Source organism: Mus caroli, chromosome 10 (assembly GCF_900094665.2).
Source record: "Mus caroli chromosome 10, CAROLI_EIJ_v1.1, whole genome shotgun sequence".
NCBI lineage: Eukaryota > Metazoa > Chordata > Mammalia > Rodentia > Muridae > Mus > Mus caroli.
In genome coordinates, this window is record NC_034579.1 from 47312006 (window position 1) to 47317775 (window position 5770).

Here is a 5770-nt window from a genome sequence, read left to right on the forward strand (position 1 = left end):
TTCCCCAACTGAAGGTCCTTTCTCTGTGATAACTCCAGCTGTGTCAAGTTGACACAAAACTAGGCAGTACAACCCCTTAATTCATCCCAGTATCATACAGCAACCTCTAGTTCAGTTCTGTGTGATTCAGTTAATTATGCAGCTGTTTATACAGCCTTCTTGTTGGTAGAATGCAGCAACACAGTGATTTGATGTGTATATCCTGGAATGGCTGCATGAGGCTGATTGACTCCACCCCCCTCTATGTGTGTGTTATTGTAGTAGTAGTGTACCACTACTACTATTACTACTACTAATACTACTATTACTACTACTAATATTACTACTACTACTATTACTACTACTAGTTTTCAAGTATACATTTCTATTAACTTCAGTCACCATGTCATACAATAAATGAATTTATTCTTTTAAAAGATATAAATGTTTTGCATGTGTGTGTGTGCACGCGCAAGTGTGCGTGCACATGTGTGTGCATGCATTTGTGGACCATATGCATGGCTAGTACCCATGTTGGCCAGAAAACCACATAGAAGCCCCCAGGACTGGAGTTATGGATGGTTGTGAGCTGCCATATGGGTGCTGGGAATGTAATCCAGGTTTTCTGAAAGAGCAGCCAGTGAGTGCTCTTAACAGCTTAAGCCACCTCAGCCCCAACCAGTCTCTTTCCTACCTCACCTCCCACTGCACCCGGCTAAGCATAACTCAACTCCCTATGTCTTTGAGCTCAACTTTGTGTATACTACATGGAAGCAAGATCATGCCACATTTGTTTTTGTGCCTGTTTCATTTAACATTATGGCTCCTATGTTATCACATTAGGACATACAAAAAAAATGACCCTTACACAAGAAAATAGTAGTGAATTACTCATTTATACCACGTAGGTGGCTGGTGAATATGGACACGCAAGCATTTCAGTATACTTATTTTCTTTGATCCAAACCCAGTGGTGGGATTGCTGAATCACTGCATAATACTTTTGCTTTCAATATGGTTCTAGTAACTTGTTGTACCACCACACACAAGGGTTTCATTTTCATTTAGTCTCCTCTCTCTTCCTCCTTTCTTTTCCCTCTCCTTTCCTTCCTTCCTTCCTTCCTTCCTTCCTTCCTTCCTTCCTTCCTTCCTTCCTTCCTTCCTTCCTCCCTCCCTCCCTCCCTCCCTCCCTTCCCCTCCCCTTCATGTACTGTGGACATTTTAGCAATGTTAATTACTCCAGTCTGTGAGCATGCAGTGCCTTCCCATACCATTTATTTGTATACATTTTTTTTTCACAAACCTCTGTCTTTTTATCTTTGCTCCCCTACCATTCCCATTTACTGGTATTACTCTTTTTTTTTTTTTTTTTTTTTTTTTTAATATTTTTTTTTAAAAAATTTTTTTTTTTTTTTTTTTTTTTTTTTTTGGTATAAATGTTTTTACAAAACATTTTCGTTCCTTTNATTTTTTTTTTTTTTTTTTGCAGTTTTTAATGTACATGTCTTTTATCTCCTTGGTTCAACTTTTTTTCAAGTATCTATTTCTTGTAGTTTTGTAGATTTTCTTTTTTTTTTTATAGCTAATTGTTGGTGCATGGAAACACCATTAAATGGTGTTCTACGGACTTTTATGCATACATGACAGGAACTTGTTCAGTGCTTGGTATTTGTTTAATTAATGAACATATAAGGACTCTTTGAAATCTAATTTGCTAACTTGCAGTGTTAGCCTGGATGTTACTATAGACACATCTATATTTTTGTTTTTCTTTTTGAGCCAGGGTCTCATGATGTGTCCCTGGCTGGCTGGCCATCCATCTCACAGAGATCTGACTGCTTGTGCTTCCCAGGGGCTGGGTTTAAAGGCAAGGTCACTCTGCCTGTCTTTGTCAACTTCTTGTTCCAGTTTACACTCCTCTGTGCCTGTGACTTCTTAAGTAATTCTTCATTTCTGTACTTACATTTATTGGAATCTATTATTCACTTGCTTTCCTAAGTGATGAACCCCAAAGAACTTCTAGGATTGTCGTTAGTCTCTTTGTATTGTGGTTGATTTAAAACGGCATTTATTTTGTTTGCACCTCACTATTGAAAGCTGTTAGGCAAGAACTTGAAGGCAGTGGGTGATGTAGAGTTTGTAGAGGACTGCTAGTTATTAAACTGCTCCATCTTCTGGCTTGGTCAGCCCATGGCACTTAAAACACCAACCCAGGGGTGGCAATGCCCATGATGGTCTGTGCCCTCCCATACCAAACACGAAAATGCTTTACCTGCTTGCCTAGAGACTGTTTTGTGGACATATTTTCTCAACTGAGGTTCTCCCTCGATGACTCTAGCTTGTGTAGAGTTAACATAAAAATTAGCCAGCATGCTCACCTAACTGAGAATACCATCACCATTTTCAAAAGACTGAAGAGATTGTCTTTCTGCAATTTTATTTTTATTCTCTTGAGTCATTCTGCCTTTAAACATCTAAGTTTTATTAGAGCTATACATGCCCCGGCCTGCAGATGTACCTTGTTGCTGGTTTGTAATAAATTTCTCATTTCCAAAGCTGCCCTTTTCTACTTGTTATGTTCAATACTAAATTAGTTCATTGTATTGTTTCTCTCTCAATTCATATCCTGAAGCAGTTCCTGCATCCCACTTTCCTTATGAAGTGTTATGTGGAAATAGCGTCTGTAGGGGAGGTAATTAAAGTTAAGTAGGTTATAAGGGTGGGACCCAAGTCCAACTGAATTGCTATCCTCTGAAAAGGAGGTTATGTCTGAGCTGAAGAAGATAGTCATCTGAAGCAAGTCAAGAAGAAAGCCCTGAGCCAGATACTGATTTGATCTGAGAGTCCCAGTTTCCAGAAAAGGAAACCTGATTTTCTGTTTTATATACTCTATGTGTGATATTTTGTTGTGGCTGCCCAAGGAGACTAATACACCTTGCAACATTTATCCCACCATCTTACTTACTGTTCTATTGCTGTGAAGAGACACCATGACCAAGGAAGCTTATAGAAGAAAGCATTTAATTGGGGGCTTCCTTACAGTTTCAGAGGGTGAGTCAGTGACTGTCATAGTGGGCAGTATGGCAGCAGGCAGGCAGGCATGGTGTTGGAGCAGTAGCTGGGAGTTTATACCTTACCCACAAGTTGGAGACAGTGGGAGGGAGAACAGAAGAAGGGAGGGAGGGCTTTTGAAATCCCAAAGCACACTCCTAGTGGCACACCTCCTCCAAGAAGGCCACAGCCAGTTCTTCCTAAACAATCCACTAACTAGAAAGCAAACATTCAGATATATGAGCCTCTCTCTTCTATATATAAGCTATTGCAGAAAAATTTGTCACAGCACAGCTTTGCCATCTTCATTCCTGATGTAAAGCTTCCCAACGTCTGTGTTGCAGGTTCAGCCTTTATAATGAAAGTAAAGAGCCCTATATATAATTGTAGCCTCCACATTCAACATATTTCCCATTTTCTTAAAAATATGCAGTAGTATCTGGGTTTGTTGTCTCTAACCTGTAATCCTAGCTCTTGGGAGGGTCAGGAATTCCGAGCCAGACGGCGCCACCAGGGACCCTGTCTCAAAAATAACACAACCCCCACAAAATAACCATAGCTTTACTGTAATCCTGCACCATTTGCTCTTGTTTATGGTATACTGCAACTTTGTTCATATTGTTGGGTTTAGTAGGAATCGGCTTTTGTTTCTGCAATGTTAAAATCTTTCACCTTTTGGTTAAAGATCCATGGGCAGTGCTGCTGCTTCTGTGATGTCTTCTTCATTTCTCCCAATTAGATGCAACTCTGTCTACACGAGACACCCCACCACACAGAATTTTCTGCTTTTTATCGGACAGACTTCCTATGTCTGAGATGCAGTAGTTTCTAAAAAAGTATTTTAGTGCATTATTGAAGTGGAAACTAAGCGTTCTTTGGAAAGTCAGGTCTGTTGGACAGTGTTTCATTGGGCAAACATGAAGGAATGTTTAGCTGATGCAGACACAGGAGAAAGGATGCTCTGTTAAAGCAAACACATGAAAGGACACGTGATGAAGGATTCTTTGCTAACAACACGCATATATTGGTCCTCCTTACATTGCATAGTTGAGGTCCATTTGTTGGGACTCCATAGAGAGAAACTTGCCAAAAATTTTTTTGGGGGTTTGCTATGGCTTTTTTGTTTTTTCAGCAGACTCAGGCCGATTGGCAGAGTGATGTCATCTGAGACAGGTGTATGTCCTGAGGCAAAACCCATGGAGGACACATGATGTTTGGAGGGTATAGCTAGGACTGGATGGACAGTGCAGGAGGATGAGCTTGGCTTGCTGGTACAGCTAGCTGTGCAACACTTGTGGGTCTTGACATTTCCAATAACTTCTTGTGTTCTTCCTGGTCCCTGTGCTGAGGCTGAGGCCTAGCTGTCTCTGCTACATACTGCCACCATTGCTGATCAGTGTTTGCTATCCCAACTCTACAGAACTGGACTGATGGTGTATCTTTAAAGTGTTTGCTAGTGGATCAAGCTGCTGCTGGTGACCTGTGAACTGAACTGCCGATTTCTAGACAACACATACGGGAGTTGCTCCAAAGAACCTTTTTAAACAGGTCCACTTTCCCCATAACCTTTCTTTTGCACTACCTCTGGTGGGTGGTGGGCTACAAAGGAGGTTAAAGTGTTTAAGAACCATCATTAAAAATAGATTTTGAAAAAAATTAAGGTACACATTATGGATCTATCTATCTATCTATCTATCTATCTATCTATCTATCTATCTATCCATGAGATTTGGCGTTTCTAACTCTTATGTTTTCCATGGGGAATAAAATTAAATTGGTGCCATTAGGACTCCCTGTTCACATTATATTATGCTTTGTAAAAGTCCTTTCATGTCACTTTCCTAAAGAGTTTTTCCTCACACATATTATATCAAGACAAATACTTAAACTGTACATTCAAGATCTTATTGTTTAAGTCCAGGCACACTAAACTGTCTGAAACATTGGCTTATGGCTTATGTAAGGGGAGAGACGTGGAAGGGAGAGGGCCCTGAGGACAAGAGACTACTCTGAATGTTGGCAGTCCTAGTTAGCCTTGACCAACATGGCATAGGGAAATATCAACTGATGTTTGCCTCCATCAGATTGGGTCATGTCATGCCTGAACACATAGCTCTGGGTTATATAATGAAGCTAGCTGAGCAGAAGCAAAAGTCAGGGAAGCAGTGCTCCTCTGTGGTGGTCTCAGCCTCAGTTTTCACCTCCACATTCCTGCTTGGCTTGACTTACCCACATGATGGGCTATAAAGTGTATGGCGAAATAAACTCCTTCCTCCCCAAGTTGTTTTTGGTCAGAATTTCTGCATAGCCACAGAAAGAAAACTGGGGCCAAAGTATTGATTTAGTTGTATGCAAATTCTTTTTTTATTAGGTATTTATTTGATTTACATTTCCAATGCTATCCCAAAAGTCCTCCAAATGCTCCCCCACTCACTCCCCCACCCACCCACTCCCACTTCTTGGCCCTGGCGTTCCCCTGTACTGGAGCATATAAAGTTTGCACAACCAATGGGCCTCTCTTTCCACTGATGGCCGACTTGGCCATCTTCTGATACATATGCAGCTAGAGACACGAGTTCCAGTGGGTGGGGGGTACTGGTTAGTTCATATTGTTGTTCCACCTATAGGGTTGCAGATCCCCCCAGCTCCTTGGGTACTTTCTCTAGCTCCTCCATTGGGGGCCCTGTGATCTATCCAATAGCTGACTGTGAGCATTCACTTCTGTGTTTGCTAGGCCCCG